Source organism: Lithobates pipiens, unplaced genomic scaffold (assembly GCF_037356315.1).
Source record: "Lithobates pipiens isolate NorthernLeopardFrog02 unplaced genomic scaffold, aLitPip1_a1.2 Scaffold_30, whole genome shotgun sequence".
NCBI classification, from domain to species: domain Eukaryota; kingdom Metazoa; phylum Chordata; class Amphibia; order Anura; family Ranidae; genus Lithobates; species Lithobates pipiens.
The window spans coordinates 37,334,648-37,361,224 of NW_027507791.1; the positions used below are offsets into that span (position 1 = coordinate 37,334,648).

At 50.1% G+C, this 26,577-nt stretch overlaps 1 protein-coding gene across 13 annotated transcripts in view; it reads left to right on the top strand.

The window, feature by feature from the left end:
- The window catches only part of LOC143942641 (NACHT, LRR and PYD domains-containing protein 12-like), a 280,534-nt gene that overhangs the window by 169,712 nt on the left and 84,245 nt on the right, over positions 1-26,577 (top strand). Inside the window, exon 1 of one of the 13 annotated variants that reach the window (XM_077464007.1) lies at positions 18,730-18,887. The exons of the other annotated variants lie outside the window; for them this stretch is intronic. The gene's annotated coding sequence lies outside the window, so the exon portion shown is untranslated. Of the gene's footprint in view, positions 1-18,729; positions 18,888-26,577 lie in introns of those variants that run through there. 13 annotated transcript variants of the gene reach the window in all.

Genomic DNA, 26,577 nt, shown 5'->3' on the forward strand with positions numbered 1-26,577 from the left:
CGTATTCTTCTACATATTTTTGGTGGAAAAAATTGCAATAAGCGAATATTGATTGGTTTTCGCAAAAGTTCTAGTGTCTACAAAATACATGATAGATTTATGACATTTTTATTATTATTTTTTATTAGTAATTGTGGCAATCTGCGTTTATTTAATTTTTTTTTTTTAATCGGGACTGCGACATTACGGCGGACCCATCGGACACTTTTGACATTATTTTGGGACCGTTGTCATTTATACATCGATCAGTGCTATAAGAAAGCACTGATTCCTGTGTAAATGACACTGGCAGTGAAGGGGTTAACCACTAGGGAGCCATGTAGTTAAGTGTGTCCTAGGGAGTGATTCTAACTGTGGGGGGATGGGCTTCCAGTCACATGACAGGGATCACCGCTCCCGATGACAGAGCACAGTGATCTCTGTCATGACACAAGGCAGAACGGGGAAATGCCTTGTTTACATAGACACTTCCCCCGTTCTGCCGCTCCGTCACACGATCGCCAGGAGACCGGCAGACATCGAGTCCACCAAACCCACGGTCACGCTGTACGCGGCGGGTGCGCACGCACCTGCTATTCCCACCTCTTAAAGGGGACGTCCAGGTACGCCCATTTGCCCACCACTGCCATTGTGCCAACGTACATCGGCGTGCCGCGGTTAAACCTGATTGCCCAATCATATGACCGACCTCTGGTAGGAAAGGAGGAGTCCGGCCGGAGCTCGTTTGGCTTCTCCTCGGGGGGGTCACAGGAGTGGAATTTGTTTTGCCCCCCTGTGACGGGTTTTCAGCAGAGCGCGGTCTGAAGTCCGCTGTCTGATGACATCACACAGATCAGTCCAGGCTCCGCCTCCTCCCGAAACTGCAAAGCCAACGGTTCTCACACTTCTACTTTCAGTGACGATAATCAGAGGAGATGAAATATATTATTATAGAAAAACTCTCCTATCAGAAACATCTTCATACGACATCAACCCCCTTATACACAACACAATCCCACAACAGGAATAAAGGGAAAGGAGCACTCCCTCATAAACTATGTGCTACGGATCAAACAAGTGTCAGTGTTTAGGGCCCGTCACCCTTATAAATGATGTGCTTCACTGAAAAAGCTTCCAAATACTCCGCAGTTTATATCCAAAAACCATAAAGAAAAATAAAAGGTGCAAGTGTTGGGGGCTCTTCACCCTCATAAACTATGTGCTCCTCCACCAGATAAAACGTTCCTCTCACCGTGCGAGTGACTCGCATCCTTCACTCTAATAATTCCTCTTTTCCCCTTTTATAAGAACAGAACTTTTATCTTGGGGGTGATCGGAGTTCTTCAGACTCGGTCGATGTGAAGGAGATTGTACAATCAGATTGTAACGTGTGTGGAGAGATTTATAGATCTATAAAAACAAGTCATCATCGCCCTCAGTGGTCACACATCTGAGATTACAGATTCTTCAAGGGTCCCTCAGCCCGGCTTCACATCAGTGCGGCTTTGAAACCGAGCGACTTTCAGGGGCCAAACATCAGTGCGATTTGCACCGCCGATTTCATGGCTACTTCCAAATCCGGTGACCAGAATTCCATTCAATTCGCAGTGAGATCCGTGAAAAGTCATCCGGGAACCTTTGTCAGAATTGCTGCAGCATGAGGAGTCGCAGCGATATAAATGGATCCATTGCCTGCAATGGAGAGTCGCTCGTCATGCAGGTTGGAAATGTCAAATCGCAGGACAAGTCGCAGCGCTGTGAACGGGGGGCTTACCGACCTCCAGAGGAGCCCCGGGGGAGGGGAAGTCTGCTCTAGATGATCCACCAATCCTCATCATTGTTTCAGTCCAGCTGTAAGAATGTGGTTGGGGTCGGGGTCACATGCGTGTGAATTGGATGCGACTTTCATTGCATGTCAAGTCGCATGACGTGTGACCGGCTCTCAGTGTCCGCGGTGCGGATCCCAGAAGGGTCCGCTGCGTTTTGGGTCCGGTTCAGGTGAGAATTCAGGCAAAAAAAAATAGAATTCAGACCCGAATCGCACCTGAAGCGGTGAAGAGAAACGCACCGGACACCGGCTGAAAACCTCGGCTGCACACATGTGAACCCGGCCTAAAACCTCTCCGATCCTCCTCAGGGAGGTCCTCATCTTATGGAGAGGATTCATAAATCGCACAGAGATGACCAATCAGACGCCTGACATGTGACTTCCTAATCCATAGAGAATAAGACGTTTATAATACAATCCATCAAATAATCACATTATTTCCTCACCTCCACTGAAGAGGGTGACGGGATCCTCGGGGCCCAACCTGCAGACACATGGGGCCCTTTGGCCCTTGATGAGGGGCCCTTTGCAGACCCCCAGCAGTCGGTAGCGGCGGTATTCATCTGTAAAGAAGAGATAATGTCGCTGATTTCTCGCACTCTCATGTCACATGTCTGCAGTCTCTGATCATCTCCTCCAATAGGATTGAAGCCTCTGACAGTCTTCTGTCATATACACTGGGGGGGGACACTGGGGGGGAGGAGCACACGGGGGGACACTGTGGGGGGGGGAGCACACGGGGGACACTGTGGGGGGGAAGCACGCGGGGGGACACTGTGGGGGGGGGGAAGCACACGGGGGGACACTGTGGGGGGGGAAGCACGCGGGGGACACTGTGGGGGGGGAAGCACGCGGGGGGACACTGTGGGGGGGGAAGCACGCGGGGGGACACTGTGGGGGGGGGGAAGCACGTGGGGGGACACTGTGGGGGGGGGAAGCATGCGGGGGGACACTGTGGGGGAGGAAGCACACGGGGGGACACTGTGGGGGAGGAAGAACACGGGGGGACACTGTGGGGGAGGAAGCACGCGGGGGACACTGTGGGGGAGGAAGCACGCGGGGGACACTGTGGGGGGAAGCACACGGGGGGACACTGTGGGGGGAGGAAGAACACGGGGGGACACTGTGGGGGAGGAAGCACGCGGGGGACACTGTGGGGAGGAAGCACGCGGGGGACACTGTGGGGGAGGAAGCACGCGGGGGACACTGTGGGGGAGGAAGCACGCGGGGGACACTGTGGGGGAGGAAGCACGCGGGGGGACACTGGGGGGGGGGAAGCACGCGGGGGGACACTGTGGGGGAGCACGTGGGGGGACACTGTGGGGGGGGAGCACACAGGGGGAGCACACGGGGGGACACTGGGGGGAGAGAGAGCACACGGGGGGACACGGTGGGGGGAGCACACGGGGGACACTGGGAGGGAGAGAGAGCACACAGGGAGACACTGTGGGGGGGGAGCACACGGGGGACACTGTGGGGGGGGAGCACACGGGGGGACACTTTTGGGGGGAGCACACGGGGGGACACTGTGGGGGGGAGCACACGGGGGGACACTGTGGGGGGGAGCACACGGGGGACACTGTGGGGGGAGCACATGGGGGACACTGTGGGGGGGAGCACACGGGGGACACTGTGGGGGGAGCACACGGGGGACACTGTGGGGGGGGGAGCACACGGGGGGACACTGTGGGGGGGGAGCACACGGGGGGACACTGTGGGGGGGGGAGCACACGGGGGGACACTGTGGGGGGACACAAGGGGGGAGAGCACACAGGGGAGACACTGGGGGGGAGAGCACATGGGGAAACAATGGGGGAGAGCACACGGGGGGGACACTGGGAGGTGGTGAATGGTTTGTCTCATTATGGAGGGTGGTAAACCCACGGCTAAACCCCCGCATTTTACCATCCCCCCTCCTTCCCAGCCATAAGTGTAGGCGGGGCCTCAGCCTCCAATCACATCTCATGGTTTTGTGTATATAACACTATAAAAACACGCATTGCGTTTTGCGGTTCTATTCATTATTAATGGCGCCCCAAATGCAGCGAGCAGACACACATTTTGTGGCATGTAACAATTAGCAACAAACGGCACAGAAGTGACGGCGACAGAAACGTCGGTGAGCGACTTTCTCACATGAAGGGCGTCCCATTGAAATGAATGAGTGTGGGGTGCGGGGGATGGGAAGAGGTGTGGGGAATGGGGGATGGGAGAGGATTTGTAGATCAGAAGGAGGAGGTGTCCCGTCTTATTCTGTACTTTGTATATTCATCAATAATGGAGAAGAAAAGTCCATTCATTTATAAATGTTACTCGGGGTCTGTAGCTGTGGGGGGCGCCGTCCCTGGAGGGGACATTTCTATGGAAGATGAAGGAGAAGATTTCCCTCCAATGAGCTCTGACCTGACACAAGATGGAGGACGGCTCTCCTCTGAGGTGTCCCTGAGAAATCCTCCCCCCCACACAGAGCAGGAAGTAGAGTTCCCCCCTTCTAGTGTTGTGTGGAATGTGTCCCCCTCTTCCCGCCTCTTATTACTGATTTCCTCCATTACTGTCCAGTGTAGACTCCTCCCCGCACATAATCCCCTCCCCCCACACATAATCCTCCACCCTCCCCCCACACAATCCTCCTCCCTCCTCCCCCCCACACTAATCCTCCTCACCTCCTCCCCCCCACACAGTAATCCTCCTCACCTCTCCCCCCACATAATCCTCCTCACCTCCCCCCCACACATAATCCTCCTCCCCCCACACATAATCCTCCTCACCTCCACCCCCCACACATAATCCTCCTCCCCCACACATAATCCTCCTCACCTCCTCCTCCCCACACATAATCCTCCTCCCCCACACATAATCCTCCTCACCTCCTCCCCCCCCACACAGAAGCCCCTCCCCCCTCCCCCCACACATAATTTCTCCTCACTCCCCCCCACACCATAATTTCTCCTCACCTCCCCCACACACATAATTTCTCCTCACCTCCCCCCACACACATAATTCCTCCTCACCTCCCCCACACACATAATTTCTCCTCACCTCCCCCCACACACATAATTTCTCCTCACCATCCCTCACACATAATTTCTCCTCACCTCCCCCCCCACACATAATTTCTCCTCACCTCCCCCACACACATAATTTCTCCTCACCTCCCCTCACACACATGATTTCTCCTTACCGCCCCACAAACATAATTTCTCCTCACCTCCCCTCACACATAATTTCTCCTCACCTCCCCCACACACATAATTTCTCCTCACCTCCCCCCCACACATAATTTCTCCTCACCTCCCCCCACACACATAATTTCTCCTCACCTCCCCCCACACACATAATTTCTCCTCACCTCCCCTCACACACATAATTTCTCCTCACCTCCCTCACACATAATTCTCCTCACCTCCCCTCACACATAATTCTCCTCACCTCCCCCCCACATAATTTCTCCTCAACTCCCCCCACACACATAATTTCTCCTCACCTCCCCTCACACACATAATTTCTCCTCACCTCCCCTCACACATAATTCTCCTCACCTCCCCTCACACATAATTCTCCTCACCTCCCCCCACACATAATTCTCCTCACCTCCCCACACACATAATTTCTCCTCACCTCCCCCCACACATAATTTCTCCTCACCTCCCCTCACACACATAATTTCTCCTCACCTCCCCCCACACATAATTCCTCCTCACCTCCCCCACACACATAATTTCTCCTCACCTCCCCTCACACACATAATTTCTCCTCACCTCCCCCCCACACACATAATTTCTCCTCACCTCCCCTCACACACATCATTTCTCCTCACCTTCCCCCACACACATAATTTCTCCTCACCTCCCCTCACACATAATTTCTCCTAACCTCCCCCCCACACACATACAGTGGTGTGAAAAAGTGTTTGCCCCCTTCCTCATTTCCTGTTCCTTTGCATGTTTGTCACACTTAAGTGTTTCGGAACATCAAACCAATTTAAACAATAGTCAAGGACAACACATGTAAACACAAAATGCAATTTGTAAATGAAGGTGTTTATTATTAAAGGTGAAAAAAAAATCCAAACCATCATGGCCCTGTGTGAAAAAGTGATTGCCCCCTAAACCTAATAACTGGTTGGGCCACCCTTAGCAGCAACAACTGCAACCAAGCGTTTGCGATAACGTGCAATGAGGCTTTTACAGCGTCCTGGAGGAATTTTGGCCCACTCATCTTTGCAGAATTGTCCTAATTCAGTTACATTAGAGGGTTTTCGAGCATGAACGGCCTTTTTTAAGGTCATACCACAACATCTCAATAGGATTCAGGTCAGGACTTTGGCTAGGCCACTCCAAAGTCTTCATTTTGTTTTCTTCAGCCATTCGGTGGTGGACTTGCTGGTGTGTTTAGGATCATTGTCCTGCTGCAGAACCCAAGTTCGTTTCAGCTTGAGTACACGAACAGATGGTCGGACATTCTCCTTCAGGATCTCTTGGTAGACAGCAGAATTCATAGTTCCTTTTATCACGGCAAGTCTTCCAGGTCCTGAAGCAGCAAAACAGCCCCAGACCATCACACTACCACCACCATATTTTACTGTTGGTATAATGTTCTTTTTATGAAATGCAGTGTTCCTTCTACGCCAGATATACTTGGACACACACCTTCCAAAGAGTTCCTTCCAAGAGTTCCACTTTTGTCTCATCGGTCCACAGAATGTTGTCCCAAAAGTCTTGGGGATCATCAAGATGTGTTGTGGAGAAATTGAGAGGAGCTTTGATGTTCTTTTTGCTCAGCAGTGGTTTTCTCCTTGGAACTCTGCCACGCAGGCCATTTTTGCCCAGTCTTTTCCTGATGGTGGAGGCATGAACGCTGACCTTAACTGAGGCAAGTGAGGCCTGCAGTTCCTTGGACGTTGTTGTGGGGTCTTTTGTGACCTCTTGGATGAGTCGTCGCTGCGCTCTTGGGGTAATTTTGGGCGGCCGGCCACTCCTGGGAAGGTTCACCACTGTTCCATGTCTTCGCCATTTGTGGATAATGGCTCTCACTGTGGTTCGCTGGATTCCCAAAGCTTTGGAAATGGCTTTATAACCCTTTCCAGACTGATAGATCTCAATTACTTTCTTTCTCAATTGTTCCTGAATTTCTTTGGGTCTCGGCATGATGTGTAGCTTTTAAGGATCTTCTGGTGGACCTTACTGTGTCAAGCAGCTCCTATTTAAGTGATGCCTTGATTGTGAACAGGTGTGGCAATAATCAGGCCTGGGTGTGGCTAGAGAAATTGAACTCAGGTGTGGACAACCACAGTTATAGTATGTTTTAACAAGGGGGGGGCAATCACTTTTTCACACAGGGCCATGATGGTTTGGATTTTTTTTCACCTTTAATAATAAACACCTTCATTTACAAATTGCATTTTGTGTTTACTTGTGTTGTCCTTGACTATTGTTTAAATTGGTTTGATGTTCCGAAACACTTAAGTTGACAAACATGCAAAGGAACAGGAAATGAGGAAGGGGCAAACACTTTTCACACCACTGTAATTTCTCCTAACCTCCCCCCCACACACATAATTTCTCCTCACCTCCCCCCACACATAATTTCTCCTCACCTCCCCCACACACATAATTCTCCTCACCTCCCCCCACACACATAATTTCTCCTCACCTCCCCCACACACAGTAATTTCTCCTCACCTCCCCCCACACACATAATTTCTCCTCACCTCCCCTCACACATAATTTCTCCTCACCTCCCCTCTCACACATTATTTCTCCTCACCTCCCCCCCTCACACATAATTTCCTCACCTTCCCCCCCTCACACATAATTTCTCCTCACCTCCCCTCACACATAATTTCTCATCACCCTCCCCTCACACATAATCCTCCTCACCTCCCCCTCACACATGATTTCTCCTCACCTCCCCCCACACACATAATTTCTCCTCACCTCCCCCCACACACATAATTTCTCCTCACCTCCCCCCACACATAATTTCTCCTCACCTCCCCCCCCCACACATAATTTCTCCTCACCTCCCCCAACACATAATTTCTCCTCACCTCCCCCCACACACATATTTCTCCTCCCCTCCCACACCATCCTCCTCACCTCCTCCCCCCACACATAATCCTCCCACCTCCTCCCCCCACACTAATCCTCCTCACCTCCTCCCCCCCTCCCCCCCACACATATTCTCCTCACCTCCTCCCACACATAAGCCTCCCACCTCCCCTCACACACATAATTTCTCCTCACCTCCCCTCACACACATAATTTCTCCTCACCTCCCCTCACACACATAATTTCTCCTCACCTCCCCCCTCACACATAATTTCTCCTCACCTCCCCCCACACACATAATTTCTCCTCACCTCCCCCCACACCATAATTCTCCTCTCACCTCCCCCCACACACATAATTTCTCCTCCCCCCCCCCCACACATAATCCTCCTCACCTCCTCACCTCCCCACACCACATATTTCTCCTCACCTCCTCCCACACATAATTTCTCCTCACCTCCCCTCACACACCAAATTTCTCCTCACCTCCCCCCACACACATAATTCTCCTCACCTCCCCCCACACACATAATTTCTCCTCACCTCCCCACACACATATTTCTCCTCACCTCCCCCCACACACATAATTTCTCCTCACCTCCCCCCACACACATAATTTCTCCTCACCTCCCCCCACACACATAATTTCTCCTCACCTCCCCCCACACACATATTTTCTCCTCACCTCCCCCCACACACATAATTTCTCCTCACCTCCCCCCACACACATATTTCTCCTCACCTCCCCCCACACTCATAATTTCTCCTCACCTCCCCCCACACACATAATTTCTCCTCACCTCCCCCCACACATAATTTCTCCTCACCTCCCCCCACACATAAGTTTCCTCACCTCCCTCCACACATAATTTCTCCTCACCTCCCCAACACACATAATTCTCCTCACCTCCCCCCACACACATCATTTCTCCTCACCTCCCCCCACACACATCATTTCTCCTCACCTCCCCTCACACACATAATTTCTCCTCACCTCCCCCCACACACATAATTTCTCCTCACCTCCCCCCACACACATAATTTCTCCTCACCTCCCCCCACACATAATTTCTCCTCACCTCTCCCCACAAACATAATTCTCCTCACCTCCCCTCACACATATTTTCTCCTCACCTCCCCCACACACATAATTTCTCCTCACTCCCCCCCACCACATAATTTCTCCTCACCTCCCCCCACACATATTTCTTCTCCTCACCTCCCCCCACACACATAATTTCTCTCACCCCCTCACACATAATTTCTCCTCACCTCCCCACACACATAAGTTCTCCTCACCTCCCCCCACACTCATCATTTCTCCTCACCTCCCACACACATACATTTCTCTCACCTCCCCCCACACAACATAATTTCTCCTCACCTTCCCCCACACATAATTTCTCCTCACCTCCCCCTCAACACATAAATTTCTCCTCACCACCCCCACACACCTAATTTCTCCTCACCTCCCCACACACATAATTTCTCCTCACCTCCCTCACACACATAATTTCTCCTCACCTCCCTCACACACATAATTTCTCCTCACCTCCCCTCACACACATAATTTTCTCCTCACCCTCCCCCCACACACATAATTTCTCCTCACCTCCCCCACACCATAATTTCTCCTCACCTCCCCACCCACACACATCATTTCTCCTCCCTCCCCCCACACACATCATTTCTCCCTCCCCCTCCCCCCACACACATCATTTCTCCCTCCCCTCCCCCCACACACATCTTTGTCCTCCCTCCCCCCACACAACTCATTTCTCCTCCCCTCCCCCCACACATCATTTCCCTCACCTCCCCCCACACACATCATTCTCCTCCTCATTTCTCCTCAACTCCCTCACACAAATTCTCCTCATGGTTCCTCACAGTCCTCAGAATTTCCTCTCAGAGCAGAGATGTGCACTTCCTCCCCTCCCCCCGGGAACACACAATGTGCACAGGCCCCCCCAGAGGACGGAGGACTCACCTCTACAGGCTGCACTGGGGAGAAAGTGATGTCACCAGAGGGAGGAGGAAGTGATGTCCCCAGACGTAGGAGGAGAGAAGCTCCAGACTCCGCCTCTCCTTATCTCTTGTACAGGTGAGAAGAGGGGACAGTGACAGAACTGATAGAGGGGGAGGGGTGTGTAGAGGGTTGAAGGTCACTGGTGGGGGAGGGGGTGTCTGTGGTGGAGGAGGTAGAAGAGGGTCAGTGGGGATGTAGAGAATTAGAGATGTATGTGGTGGGGGAGGGGTGTGTAGGGGGTAGAAGAGGGTCAGTGGGGGGGTGTTGGGGGTAGAAGAGGGTCAGTGGGGGGGTGTTGGGGGTAGAAGAGGGTCAGTGGGGGGGTGTTGGGGGTAGAAGAGGGTCAGTGGGGGGGGTGTTGGGGGTAGAAGAGGGTCAGTGGGGGGTGTTGGGGTAGAAGAGGGTCAGTGGGGGTGTTGGGGGTAGAAGAGGGTCAGTGAGGGGGTGTAGGGGGTAGAAGAGGGTCAGTGGGGGGTGTAGGGGATAGGAAGAGGGGTCAGCGGGGTGTGTTGGGGGTAGAAGAGGGTCAGCGGGGTCTGTTGGGGGTAGAAGAGGGTCAGCGGGGGGTGTTGGGGGTAGAAGAGGGTCAGGCGGGGGTGTAGGGGGTAGAAGAGGGTCAGCGGGGGGGTGTAGGGGGTAGAAGAGGGTCAGCGGGGGGGTGTAGGGGGTAGAAGAGGGTCAGCGGGGGGTGTAGGGGGTAGAAGAGGGTCAGCGGGGGGTGTAGGGGGTAGAAGAGGGTCAGCGGGGGGGTGTAGGGGGTAGAAGAGGGTCAGTGAGGGGTGTAGGGGATAGAAGAGGGTCAGCGGGGTGTGTTGGGGGTAGAAGAGGGTCAGCGGGGTGTGTTGGGGGTAGAAGAGGGTCAGCGGGGTGTGTTGGGGGTAGAAGAGGGTCAGCGGGGGGTGAGGGGTAGAAGAGGGTCAGCGGGGGTGTTGGGGGTAGAAGAGGGTCAGCGGGGGGTGTTGGGGGTAGAAGAGGGTCAGCGGGGGGGTGTAGGGGGTAGAAGAGGGTCAGCGGGGGTTGTAGGGGGTAGAAGAGGGTCAGCGGGGGGGGTAGGGGGTAGAAGAGGGTCAGCGGGGGGTGTGGGGGTAGAAGAGGGTCAGGGGGGGTGTAGAGGGTAGAAGAGGGTCAGGGGGGGTGTAGAGGGTAGAAGAGGGTTAGCGGGGGGGTGTAGGGGGTAGAAGAGGGTCAGCGGGGGGTGTAGGGGGTAGAAGAGGGTCAGCGGGGGTGTAGGGGGTAGTAGAGGGTCACGGGGGGTGTAGGGGTAGAAGAGGGTCAGCGGGGGGTGTAGGGGGTAGTAGAGGGTCAGCGGGGGGTGTAGGGGTAGAAGAGGGTCAGCGGGGGTGTAGGGGGTAGAAGAGGGTCAGTGGGGGGTGTAGGAGGTGGAGATCACATGACTTGTATGAAATGTGTGTAAATGACATGTATCGTGTAGAGAGGAGAGGAGTGCAGCACATGGGGACCCTCTGTACATCAGTCTCTGCACTCCCTCTACATTGCTGGATGTGCATTACATGCGTTTTCAGGGCGTTTTATAGACGCATTTCCCCGAGTTGTGTTTGCATACAATAGATCGGTGGTCATCACCCGGTCCTCAGGCCAGGTTTTCTGTATTACCTGGGGGGAGGGGCAGACTAGAATACGGCAATCACTGAGCAGCGAATCAGATCACTATTTATTTTTTGTGCAACAAATAGAAAAAGACTGAAAATGTTGAGAAAAACAAGTTTTTCTTTGTTTCTGTTAATTTTTGTAAATAAGTACGTTTTTTTTCTTCAATGATGGGCACTGATATGGCTGCAGTGATGGGCACCGATAAGGTGGCACCGATGAGGGGGTACTGATATGTGGCACTGGTATGCGGCACTGATGGGCACTCATAGGCAGCACTGGTGGATACTTAATGGGTGGCACTGCTGGACACTGATGGGTGGCATTGCTGGGCATTATTGAGTTCATTTGTTATATGATGGTGTCAGTCAGTGCCCATTTGTGGGCACTGATTGGCACAGATTGGGCTGTCATTTGCACATGTGGATGGCCATGGGGTACATACCTGGTGGTCCTGGGGGCTTCCCTGGTGGTCTAGCGTGGGCATCTGTGGGGGGGGGGCTGCACTGATAAACAATCAGCACAGACCCCCCTGTCAGGAAAGCTGCCGATCGTCTCTCCTCTACTCGTGCCTCTCTGACGCCAGTGAGGAAAAGCCGATCACCAGCTCTTCCTGTTTACATCGTGATCAGCTGTGATTGGACAGGGCTAATCATGTGGTAAAGAGCCTCCGCCGGAGGCTCTTTACCAAGATTGGTGTAGCGGTGTGTCACTGACACATCACACCACCGATCACCACGATGCCCCCCCCCCCCCCACTGGTTGCGCAGCGGCTGTCGTCATATGACGCCCAGTCAGGGATAACAGAACCACTTCCCAGACATCAATCTGCTATTGACCGGGTGGAAAGTGGTTAATAACAGAACTCGGCTATAGACCCCTTCACCCCCCACTGACCCTCCCTTCCACCCAACACCCCCCTTGACACCCCTACATCCCTGACTAACCCTCCCTTCCGCCCAACAACCCCCCATTGACACCCATTCACCCCCACTGACCCTCCCTTCCACCCAACACCCCCATTGACACCCCTACATCCCTGACTGACCCTCCCTTCCACCCAACAACCCCTCATTGACTCCCCTTCACCCCCACTGACCCTCCCTTCCACCCCAACACCCCCCCCATTAACTCCCCTACATCCCTGACTGACCCTCCCTTTCACCCAACAACCCCTCATTGACACCTCTTCACCCCCACTGACCCTCCCTTCCACCCAACACCCCCCAATTAACTCCCCTACATCCCTGACTGACCCTCCCTTCCACCCAACAACCCCCCATTGACACCTCTTCACCCCCACTGACCCTCTCTTCCACCCAACACCCCCCCATTGACACCCCTGCATCCCTGACTGAACCTCCCTTCCACCCACCACCCCCCATTGACACCCCTACATCCCTGACTGACCCTCCCTTCCACCCAACACCCCCCCATTGACACCCCTACATCCCTGCCTGACCCTCCCTTCCACCCAACACCCCCCATTGACACCTCTTCACCCCCACTGACCCTCTCTTCCACCCAACACCCCCCCATTGACACCCCTGCATCCCTGACTGAACCTCCCTTCCACCCACCACCCCCCATTGACACCCCTACATCCCTGCCTGACCCTCCCTTCCACCCAACAACCCCCCCATTGACACCCTACATCCCTGCCTGACCCTCCCTTCCACCCAACCCCCCCATTGACACCCCTACATCCCTGCCTGACCCTCCCTTCCACCCAACAACCCCCCATTGACACCCCTACATCCCAGACTGACCCTCCCTTCCAACCAACACCCCCATTGACACCCCTACATCCCTGACTGACCCTCCCTTCCACCCAACACCCCCCCATTGACACCCCTACATCCCTGACTGACCCTCCCTTCCACCCAACACCCCCCCATTGACACCCCTACATCCCTGCCTGACCCTCCCTTCCACCCAACAACCCCCCCTTGACACCCCTACATCCCTGCCTGACCCTCCCTTCCACCCAACCCCCCCATTGACACCCCTACATCCTGTCTGAACCCTCCCTTCCACCCAACAACCCCCCATTGACACCCCTACATCCCTGACTGACCCTCCCTTCCACCCAACACCCCCATTGACACCCCTACATCCCTGACTGACTCTCTCTTCTACCTGACCTTCAACCCTATACACCCCAAACTGGCACCCCTCCCCCTCTATCCGCTCTGTCACTTAGTGATATCCAGTTCATGAACAAATCGTTCTTTTGAATCAATTCTTTCAGTGAACTGGATGAATCGATTCATCTGACCGAGGTGATCCCTGATGGGTTGTTACTTCCTCTTTGTCTCCCTGCAAAGGTAAGGCATAATGGGCTACTGTGCATCGCATATTAGTCCATTATGTGTCACTTACCTGACACAGGAACCAGCGAAGTCACCGCTGTCCCCTGTAGCACGAAGCGTCCATCTTCTTCTGGGTATCGCTGCTCCGGTGCTGCCAGTGGCCAGAGCAGCAATGATGTCACTCCCGCGCATGCACACGGGAGCCACCATTAATGGCATATCGCCGTTGGCAGCAGCACGCGCGGTGCTCCTGCTCGCCACTGACAGCGGTGCCTGTCTTTTTACAAATATCTGCTAAACCGTGTAGGTTTGGGAGATATTTCATGGACCTACAGGTAGGCCTTAATCTAGGCTTACCTGTAGGTCAAAGTGCTCTGTAAGGGTTTACAACCACTTTAATGACGTGTGACATACAAAATTGGAACTACCACTATTTTGTTCTCTAAGTTGTCTGCTTTCAGAAAATATATAATATTTGGGGGTTTTGTGTAATCTTCAGGGCCTAAAATGATTTTTAAACGTGTGCAAAAAAAATGCAAAAACGGCTCTAGTAGTGAAAAGGTTAAATAACACATGCCGGTCTGAGATTTGATAATTACAGTCACATGACTGTCACAAGATTTGTATAGTTAAAGCGGAGCTCCACCTAAATGGGGAAGTTCCACTTTAAGCATTCCTCCCCCACTACTATGCCACATTCGGCATGTCATTTTGGGGGTTGCAGGTACCTTGTTTTGACAGATACCTGCTCCCACTTCCACTCAGGCCATGTAGGTGACTCCTTCTCTACCCCTCCCTCCCTGCAATCTTCTGGGGCATGTCACAGGTCCCATAAGATTGCCTGCCCATTAAGGAGGTGCAGCATGACTGGCGCATGCGCGGTGCAAGCTGTCAGAGCCGGGTGCCCACACTTGTGATGCCGGCGCCATAGAGAGGAGAGGGAGAACTCGGCGGTGGGTTCTGAAACTCAGCAGTGGGTGTCGGGAACTTGGGGATGTATGATGGGAACTCGGCGGTGGGTGTCGGGAACTCGGCGGTGGGTGTCTGGAACTCGGCGGTGGGTGTCGGGAGCTCGGCGGTGGGTGTCGGGAGCTCGGCGGTGGGTGTCGGGATCTCTGCGGTGGGTGTCGGGATCTCTGCGGTGGGTGTCTGGAACTCGGCGGTGGGTGTCGGGATCTCTGCGGTGGGTTCGGGATCTCTGTGGTGGGTGTCGGGATCTCTGTGGTGGGTGTCTGGAACTCGGCGGTGGGTGTCGGGATCTCGGCGGTGGGTGTCGGGAGCTCGGCGGTGGGTGTCGGGAGCTCGGCGGTGGGTGCCGGGATCTCGGCGGTGGGTGTCGGGAGCTCGGCGGTGGGTGTCGGGATCTCTGCAGTGGGTGTCGGGATCTCTGCAGTGGGTGTCGGGATCTCGGCGGTGGGTGTCGGGAGCTCAGCGGTGGGTGTCGGGATCTCTGCGGTGGGTGTCGGGAACTCGGCGGTGGGAACCTGGAGTATTATCCTGACAGATGGGGGAGGGGAGCTCTACAGAAGATAATTATTGGATATCTGGGGATGATCTGCAGAGTTATTTGATGTTTTCTGTGGAAAGTGAAACTGTTGCAGTGAAGTTCCTTTCCCTTCCCCCTGCCCAAATTCTCCATTTTGTTTTTGTGCTGAGAGTTTCCAGATAGTATCACAGACCGGTGTGACCAGAAAGGTGACATTACATAGCACATGTATGACATGGGGGGGGGGGGGGGGGCAGCAGAAATATGCAGTGACTTTATACTATATGGGGAAAACCACCAATATGTATGTACTAGCCTGAAACTGAGTTCTGGGGGAAGGGAAAAGGGTTCATTGTGGAGGGTCTGCCCCCCCCCCCCCGCACTGTAAGGGTTAAATGCTCATTTCGGCTCTTTGGGGGTCACAAAAATCAGATTTACTGACTTCATCCTCCTCCTGTAATCTCCCTTCAGGCTGTAAAACCCGTCCCTGCACCCTATTCACCCCGATGTTCTGGTAGTCTCAGGTCCTCTGACATCATCATGTCCAATGCAGGTCCCATAGCCTTGTATTGGATGTGAGGACACCGAGGGACAGTCCATTGATGAAGTGTAGGGGAGTAGACGAGAGTTCTATCTGCTGGGGGTAGCAGAGAATTGGATAAGGAAAACTCATCTTTTTTGCCCCCCCCCTTGACTTAAATGAGCATTTACCCCCTTGCAGTGCGGGGCAATCCCACTACGAGTAACATTTCTCTTATCACCAGAGATGGGATTTAATGATCTGATATCAATAGAAATTATTATCAGTAGATTGGAATACATGTTACTATAAATCGGGGGAGGGGATGAGTGTAACCACTTTCCTTCTAAATACGGCTACAGCGAGGCTTCCAGTGCTGGAAGGGGGTCCATAGACTTCCTCCTGTGATCACCCTGATCATGCCCCCCGTGTACTCTGAGGTGGTCCAGCCCTTCCGACTCAGCTGACCACAGATCAGAGGAAAGGGCCAATCATGGCAACCCTTTACCACGTGATCAGATGTCAGCCAATGATAGCTGATCATGGATGTAAACAGAAGCCGGGTATCAGATTTTTTTTGCCTTACACTGACAGAAGAAAACTGGTAAATGGCTTCTGTTACAGGGACATCGGTCCCAACATCTGCCCACCAGTGCTGCTAATCAGTGCCCACCAGTGCCATCTATCAGTGCTGCCCATAAGTGCCACCTCTACAGGGTCCTTCAGTGCCACCTTATCACTGCCCATCAGTGCCACCTCATCAGTGCCCCCTCTCAAGATCCTTCAGTGCCACCTCATCAGTGCCACCTTATCACTGCCCATCAGTGCCGCCTTATCATTGCCACCTTATCAGTGTCACCTTATCAGTGTCACCTTATCAGTGTCACCTTATCAGTGTCACCTTATCAGTGCCTATCAGTGGCAACTTATCAGTGCCCATCAGCGCCACCTATTAGTGCCCAGCAGCGCTGCCTCATCAAAGCACATCAATGAAGGAGAAGCATTTCTTGTTTCCTACATTTTATAACAAACTATGAAAAAAAAATGTTTTTCTTTCAAAATGTTCAGTTTTTTTGTTTCTTTAGCAAAAAATGTAAAACCGCAGAGGTGATTAAATACCACCAAAGAGGCTGTACTGATCGCACAGGGCCCACTATTGTTGATGGGCAATTGTAATGCGGTGTCAGATGGGGCTCTGGACAGACATGGATGTGCGTCTGACTCGTGCCACACGCTCTCCTCATGGCTGGAAAGCTTTGCTCTTACTGACTGGTGGCATCAAAACAATCCTGGAGTCGGAGAGCAGTCCTGTCACTCTGAGACTCTTAGGACACTAACCAGAATCCACCTACTGCTATCCTCCATAGATGGTCTTCTGATTGTAGCCGGGGTCAGGTGTCTTCCAAGTGCCATATCAGACCACTCTCCAATGGAGGTCATAATAGATTTAAATATCCCTACTGGGAGAAGACAATGGCGTATGAATACACAATGGCTACTGGAGGAACATCTGACCCTGAAATACAAATCGGCTATTAGTCGTTATTGGAGAGAGAATGGAGGCAAAACCACAATACATAATCAGTGGGAGGCCTTTAAAGCAGCAATGAGGGGAGTGTTCACTAAAGAGACGAGGGATTCCTCAAAGGCCTTGAACTCTGACATGAAACATGTATGTAGCGGATTACATTTGGGATCAAATGTCACACGCATTGTAAATTTAGTTTTTGGTCTCAGAACAATAAAGGTTCTGAGGGTTAGTTATGTAGGTAGGCCTTGACACCAGTCTGGCCAGGCTGTGTTTGAAAGTTCTGCCTGGTCATGTGAGCGGTGAGGTGCACAAGACAGGCCAGAACCAGGTCTGGTTGGATGTTTAGGTATCAGCCTTCTCTGAGCCAATCAGTGGGAGTGCCGGGGCCCGTTGAGGAGTCTGGGAAGTGGTATCTAAGGGGGTGTGGGTCACGTGTTAGGGGTTCTGAGGTGTTTGCTAGACCTGTGTGGTCTGGTCTGTCTTCCAGGACCGGATAGCCCTGTGAGGGGTCCCGGGGTGTTCGACACCCTGCAGCATGTTCCTGTCAGTGGCCCCTGATTGACCTGCCTGGTCTGGGGTAGGGATCCGTCTGTTCCCGAGACTCAGAACCGACTGGTCCAAGGAGCAGTAACTGAGGGAGGATTCACAGTGTCCGGGTGTGCTCTCGGCTTGGAGGGACACCACAGCCCGTGGAAGTGACTGGGGGAGGACTCTTCGGAGGAGGGCCGGCAAGTGGCATCCTGAGAAGTGCCCGGTTACTGAGTTGGGAAGGACATTGACGAGCCCACACGCGGTCGGATTATCCGACAATACGGTCCGATCGGATATTTTCAGTCGGAATGTCCGACCGTGTGTACAAGGGCTTAGCCTTTCTGGCAAAGCCCATATATGCCCCGACCTCCATACTACAATTAAGACACCCACAGGGAGATGTGGTGAGAGACTCTCAGGGAATTCTAAATACGTTTTTGGAGTTCTATGAAAACCTCTATCAGTCCCCGTCCAGACATAGAGATCAGAAGTTGTCCTCCTATCTGGAAAACCTGAATCTCCCTTCTCTAGACTTGGAAGAAGGTGCCGCTTTGCAACACCCCATCACACAAGAGGAAATATGTGGTGCCATTTTCTCCATTAAGCCGGGAAAGTCACCTGGATTCGATGGTTTTCTGGCTGAATGGTATCAACTACATAGAGAGAATCTGGGCATCTTTAACTGCATGTGGTGTGAACTGGCCCTAAGGCGTTTTTCAGACGTTTTGCTTCAGGTGACAAAATGCTCAGATCTGAACAGGCGCCATTGAAATGAATGGGATTTTGCTTGTTGGGCGTTTTTTATGAGCGTTTTATGAACTGAAGACGCCCGGGTGTGAATGCAGCCTTACACCCCCAGGGTACAATACCTGTAGATGGGAGGATCTCAGTGAAAACTGAAAAAGTGAAAGTTCCTCAGTCACAATTCTTTCTCTCCCACACCCAAAATTCTCCATTTTATTGTTTGTGTTCAGAGCTTACAGATCGTATCTCCACAGAACGTTGTGACCGGAAAGGTAAGATTACATAGAACCTCATCTAATATACCGAGTGATAATACTGAGTGGTAGGATGGGGGATGGAGGGCAGATGTGTGATGAACGATTGTATGGAGGACGATCAGTCACTCTGTGTTCATGTCTGCCGTTAATAAGCTTCCATCAGATACTTTTCTTATACTTTGTATTCCTCATCTAATCTCCCCTTTAGGCCTCATGCACACCGGATGTTTTTGGACGTTTTTACAGCTGCTGTTTTTGGCTTTATATCTTTTTTTTACAGTCAATAAACTCCCCATCATGTCCTATGTGTCCCATGTAATCCTATGTGTCCCATGTAATCCTATGTGTCCCATGTATTCCTATGCGTCCATGTTGCTCCATGTGTCCATGTTATCCTATGTGTCCATGTTGCCCCATGTGTCCATGTTGCTCCATGTGTCCATGTTGCTCCATGTGTCCATGTTGCTCCATGTGTCCATGTTGCTCCATGTGTCCATGTTGCTCCATGTGTCCATGTTGCTCCATGTGTCCATGTTGCTCCATGTGTCCATGTTATCCTATGTGTCCATGTTGCTCCATGTGTCCCGTGTTGCTCCATGTGTCCCGTGTTGCTCCATGTGTCCCGTGTTGCTCCATGTGTCCCATGTTATCCTATGTGTCCTGTGTTATCCCATGTGTCCATGCACACATAGTCTGTTATCAACTGTTTATGGCTGTAAAAAATCCCAAAACTAGTGGGTTCTGAGTCTTTCAGCTGCAAAAATGCTCTAACATCAAAAAACACTGATAAAGGCTCAAAAACGTGGCTCCCCAGTGTTTTTTGGTGTTTTTGATCCATTTAAAAAAAAAAAAGCTACTGCCATTTTTATAACGTTATATTAACGTCCAGTGTAATCCCATGTGTCCTATGTAATCCCATGTGTCCATGTTGCCCCATGTGTCCATGTTATCCTATGTGTCCATGTTGCTCTATGTGTCCCGTGTTGCCCCATGTGTCCATGTTATCCTATGTGTCCATGTTGCTCTATGTGTCCCGTGTTGCCCCATGTGTCCCGTGTTGCCCCATGTGTCCCGTGTTACCCCATGTGTCCCGTGTTGCCCCATGTGTCCCGTGTTGCCCCATGTGTCCCGTGTTGCCCCATGTGTCCCGTGTTGCCCCATGTGTCCCGTGTTATCCTATGTGTCTCGTGTTATCCCATGTGTCTCGTGTTGCCCCATGTGTCCCGTGTTGCCCCATGTGTCCCGTGGTGTCCCGTGGTGTCCCGTGTTATCCTATGTGTCTCGTGTTATCCCATGTGTCTCGTGTTGCCCCATGTGTCTCGTGTTGCCCCATGTGTCCCGTGTCGCCCCATGTGTCCCATGTTATCCTATGTGTCTCGTGTTTCCCCATGTGTCCCGTGTTTCCCATGTGTCCCGTGTTATCCCATGTGTCCATGCACACATAGTCTGTTCTAAACTGTTTATGGCTGTAAAAAATCCCAAAACTAGTGGGTTCTGAGTTTTTCAGCTGCAAAAATGCTCTAACATCAAAAAACACTGATAAATGCTCAAAAACGTGGCTCCCCAGTGTTTGGCGTTTTTGAGCCATTAAAAAAAACAAAAAGCTACTCGCATTTTTATATAACGTTATATTAACGTCCAGTGTGCATGAGGTCTTATGGATCCCCATGGTAAAATAATAAAAAATGACCATAAATATTGCTTCTCACAAATTCTCAATTTAAATGCAAAAAAAAAAAAAACTGCATTTATCTGTACCTTAAGACCTATGTACTAACTCCCCATTCAGGTGGACCAAGCCTAAACCTTTTGGAACCTTTTCCACCTGAATGAGAGTAAAAAGAAAGAAAAAAACTACAATAACTCCAACGGCTAGAATGGCTTCCTACCAACTCTTGTCTTAAACAAAATGTATTCAGCTGATAATTGAGGACATAGCCAATGCCCCTCCTTTCAGGTGGACTAAACCTAACAATTTTTCCACATGAACAAAACAAAACTAAAATAAATGAATAAACAAAAAAAATTAAAAATATTTTTTTTAACCGCTTCCGTACCAGCCGCCGCAGTTTTACTGTGGCAGGTTGGCTCCCCTGCGCAAAATCACGTTACTGCATGTGATCTCGCGGGGTCTGGATAGCCGCGAGACCGCCGGTAACAAGCGATCGTGAGCTGGAGACACGGAACAGGGACGAGTACATGTAAACACACACTTCCCTGTTCTGTTCTGACAGAAGTGACAGATCGTGTGTTCCTATTAGCTAGGAATCACGATCTGTCACTTCCTGTAGTTAGTCCCTCCCCCTTCAGTTAGAATCTGCTCCCAGGTTACACAGTTAACCCCTTCACTGCCCCCTAGTGTTAACCCCTTCACTGCCCCCTGGTGTTAACCCCTTCACTGCCAGTGACATTTTTACCATAATCGCAACTGTAAAAATTGATTAAGAATCAAGATTTTTTTTTTTTTTACTTTCTGCTATAATAATTATCCAATAAAAATATGTACAAAATCTAATTTCTTAATCAATTTAGGCCAATATGTATTCTGATACATATTTTTGGTTCGAACAATCCCAATAAGCGTATATTGATTGGTTTGTGCAAAAGATATAGCGTCTACAAATGATGGCCTTTTCCGTTTACTCAGCGATTTTTAACAGGACTGCAATATTGCGGCGGACAAATACAGATACTAAGTGAAATTTTTTGGGGACCAGTGACACTAATATAGAGATCAGTGCTAAACAATGCACTGTCACTGTACTAATGACACTGGCAAGGATGGGGTTAAGATCAGGAGGTAATCAAAGGGTTAAGTGTGCTCCTAGGGAGTGAATTCTAACTGAGGGGGAAGTGCTTACCTGGAGGAAGAGAGAGATCTGTGTTCCTGTTTAACCACTTCAGCTCCGACCAATAAACACCTTAAGGACCAGAGGTCTTTTTGCAATTTCGCACTGCGCTGCTTTAACTGGTAATTGCGCGGTCATGCAATATTACACCCAAACGAAATTTGCGTCCTTTTCTTCCCACAAATAGAGCTTTCTTTTGATGGTATTTGATTGCCTCTGCGATTTTTTTTTTTTGTGATATAAATGGAAAAAGACCGCAAATTTTGAAAAAAAAAGATATTTTCTTCTTTTTGTTATAAGAAAAATCGAATAAACTAAATTTTAGTCATACATTGAGGGCAAAATGTATTCAGCCACATGTCTTTAGTAAAAAAAATGTCAATAAGCGTATATTTTTTGGTTTGCGCAAAAGTTATAGCGTCTACAAACTAGAGTACATTTTCTGGAATTTACACAGCATTTAATTTATGACTGCCGATCTCATTTCTTGAGGTGCTAAAATGGCAGGGCAGTACAAATCCCCCCCCAAATGACCCCATTTTGGAAAGTAGACACCCCAAGGAAATTGCTGATGGGTATGTTGAGCCCATTGAATATTTATTTTTTTTTGTCCTAAAGGATTGAATAATGACAAAAAAAAAAAAATTTTTACAAAAAGTTGTCACTAAATGATATATTGCTCACACATGCCATGGTTATATGTGGAATTGCACCCCAAAATATATTCTGCTACTTCTCCCGAGTATGGGGATACCACATGTGTGGGACTTTTTGGGAGTCTAATCGCGCACGGCACCCCGAAAACCAATCACCACCTTCAGGATTTCTAAGGGTGCAAATTTTTGATTTAACTCCTCACTACCTATCACAGTTTCGAAGGCCATAAAATGCCAAAATAGCACAAAACCCCCCAAAATGACCCCATTTTGGAAAGTAGACACCCCAAGCTATTTACTGAGAGGCATGTTGAGTCCATGGAATATTTTATATTTTGCCAAAAGTTGCGGGAATATTACAAACTTTTTTTTTTTTTGCACAAAGTTGTCACTAAATGATATATTGCTCACACATGCTATGGGCAGAAGTCAAATTACACCCCAAAATAAATTCTGCTGCTTCTCCCGAGTACGGGGATACCACATGTGGGGGACTTTTTGGGAGCCTAGCCACGTACGGGACCCCGAAAACCAAGCACTGCCTTCCGGATTTAAATATAAAATGCTACCAATAAACCTGTTAGCGATGGCAGGGATCAGGCCTGACTCTGCGATCGCTGCAGTTATGTATTTGGTGTTTTGTAAGTGACAGTGATCGATCGATACTGCACTTGGGTGGGCTGGGCAGAGGGGCAAAACGCAGGTGCTAGCAGGTATCTGGGCTGATCCCGCTAACAATGCGTTTTTTTGGAACCCTAAACTGCTGGGGACGCTAGTATAGATCTGATCAGATCAGATATTGATCTGTTCAGATTCTATAGCACTACAGGAGGTGTATGCTTTGCGTGTGGGTGTTAGCGGTACTGGCACTAACCTAGCGCTGCCTGGGGCGACGCAGACCCTGACCCTAAAACCTAATTGATATCACCCGCCGGGTGATCAGGGGGTTAAACCTTTATTGGGTAATAAATGGTGGGTGCCCTGATGCTATAAAAAACAAACTAACCAGAGTCACCCGTAACACTTATACGGTGATCAGTGGTGAAAGGGTTAACTAGGGGCAATCAGGGGGTTCAAATTTTTATTAGGTAGTATATGGGGGTCCCTGGCGCTATATAAAAACCTGACGGGGAACCTAAATAACTAACTGGCTAACCAGCGTCACCAGTGACACTTATACTGTGATCGCTGGTGAAAGGGGGTGAAAGGGTTAACTAGCAGCAATCAGGGGGTTAAAACCATTATTGGGTAGTATATCGGGGTACCTAGCGCTATAAAAACCTGGCGGTGAACCTAAAAAAATAACTAGCTACCTAGCGACACTAATGCAGCGATCAGAAAAATTATCGCTTAGTGACACTGGCAAAAGGGGGTGAAAGGATTAACTAGCGGCAATCAGGGGGTTAAAACCATTATTGGGTAGTATATCGGGGTACCTAGCGCTATAAAAACCTGGCAGTGAACCTAAAAAAATAACTAGCTACCTAGCGACTGTAGCGACACTAATGCAGCGATCAGAAAAACGATCGCTTAGTGACACTGGCAAAAGGGGTGAAAGGGTTAACTAGCGGAAATCAGGGGGTTAAAACCATTATTGGGTAGTATATCGGGGTACCTAGCGATATAAAAACCTGTTGGTGAACCTGTGTGTACCTACATGTCAGTGTAGTGTTGGTGCACACTTACTATTAGTCTTCTCCTCGTAGTCCGGTCAAAAAGACTGCCCCGAGGAGAATGACATCACTTCCTCCTTCCTGTGTAAACAATACACAGTGGGAGGAAGCTTCTCATTGGCCAGGAGCGATCCAGAGGGGGTGGCCGAAAACCAACGGCCATCCCCTCATCACGGAGCGCTCCTAGAGCGAACCGGACCGTCGTATCCAACGGGAGGGGGTCCGATCGGACCCCCCACCCGCTGGAAGGCAGTCACGTAGATCTACGTGATTGTGCCTGCCTGTGCCATTGTGTTGACGTACATTGGCAATACGGCGGTCCTGAAGTGGTTAACAGAAACACAAGATCTCTCTCTTCCTGTCTGACAGAACGGTGATCTGCCTTGTTTACCTAGGCAGACAAACATTCTGCCTCTCCTGTTAATGATCGGTGGACATTGCATCTGCCGCAAATGCTGATTGGCTCCTGCTGTGTCCACGTTGTTTAGCGCAGTCGGGCCGCCCCGACGCAGTATATGTGTTGTGGGCAGTTCAGAAGTGGTTAATTACTGCATGCCTGGACCACTACTTAATTACCTCATGCATTTATCTATTTCTTTCTGTGAATTGACATTAACACCATTTTAAGGAGGTATTTACAGAGTGGTTTTGGTTTGTAAATAATAAATAAGTCATAAGGTGATAGTGAATTGACATTTTCAGCTTGAGATAATTGGGAAAAATGATTAAATTATCTCATGAGATATCCTTTAGTGGATGGAGCCCCCTGTCACTAGTCATAGACCCCCTTTGCAGGCTGTGCAGTAAGGAGAATTTGGGGTGGATTTACTAAATGCAGAGAAACTGTGTACATTGCAAATGCAGTTGCACTCATTTTCTTTAGTAAATGTGGTAAAGCTTCACTTTAAGAATATCCAATCGGGTGCAAACATTTTTAAAAAATTCATTTTTTTTAACATAATTTGGATGATGGAAATCAGCAGAGCGTCACCACATTCACTGAGGTCTGGGGAAGGTGAGTGCAACTACATTTGAAGAGTACACAGCAGTGGCCGCTGGTGCTCAGCCCCCACCCAGCCAGTCACCCATCTGACCACCACCAATAATATGATGGGGGCAAGGGCCTCACCCCCACAACCCTTGCCTGGTGGTTGTGGGGGTCTGTGGATGGGGGGCTTATGCAAATCTGGAAGCCCCCTTAAACAAGGGGACCGCCAGATCCTGGCCTCCCCCCTGTGTGAAATGGTAACTAGGTCCAAGTACCCCTACCTACCATTTCACAAAAAAGAGTCAAAATGGTAAATAGACAGCTTGGGACAATTCCTTTATTAAAAAAAAAGAAAAAAAGTCCCACGAAGTAAGTTCACGCTGCCCGATGGACCGAACAAAAAAACCCCTGCTACCGATCCGCCTCCATGGGAGGCTCCTGCCGACTGACGGTTCTTCGCTGTGACAGCTCTTCTATAACTGAGGGCGGGGCCACCAAGTGACGTAACTGGGTGACCCCGCCCCCTCTGACGCCACAGGGAAGGACCTGACATGCTGTATTGTTATCACAGAGAATGCTTAATTTTTTTGCGACAGCAATAAATGGATCACTTTTTTTAAAGAACAGCGCAAAAGTAATAAAATAAAAAAAAGATTTAAAAAACGTAAAAAGTCCCCGCTCCCCCGTGCTCACAAGCAGTGGTGAATGCATATATAGGTCACACCCACATATGTAACCATTGATCGCACCATACATGTGAGGTATCACCACGAACGTGTGCAATAATTCTAGCACTAGACCTCCTCTGTAAAGCTAAACTAGTAACCTGAGCTCTGTGACTGTGACTGCAGGAACAGCGCATCTGATCGATGCTGGTGTCCCGCAATCGGGTCACAGTGCTGAAGAATGAGGAGAGGTCTGTGTAAACAAACCTCTCCCCGTGCTTCCTACTGTGCCTGTCCCCGATCGTCTGTTCCCTGTTATAGGTAAAGACCATCAGTGATGTCACATGCCAGGCCACACCCCTACAATAAAAAAAAAACACATACATAACCCCTCCTCGCCCCCTAGTGGTTAACTCCTTCATTGCCAGTGTCATTTACACAGGAATCAGTGCATTTAAATAGCACTGATTGCTGTATAAATGACAATGGTCCCAAAAATGTGTCAAAAAGGTCCGATGTGTCCGCCATAATGTTGCAGTCACAATAAAAATCGCTGATCACCGCCATTACTAATAAAAAAAAAATTATAAAAATGATATAAAACTATCCCCTATTTTGTAAACGCTATAACTTTTGCACAAACCAATCAATAATTGTGAATTTTTAACCAAAAATATGTAGAAGAATAAGTTCGGCCTAAACTGAGGAAAACATTTTTTTTTATATATTTTTTTGGGGATATTTATTATAGCAAGAAGTAAAAAATATTGCATGTTTTTCAAAATTATCGCTCTATTTTTGTTTATAGCACAAAAAATAGAACCCACAGAGGTGATCAAATACCACCAAAATAAAGCTCTATTTGTGGGGAAAA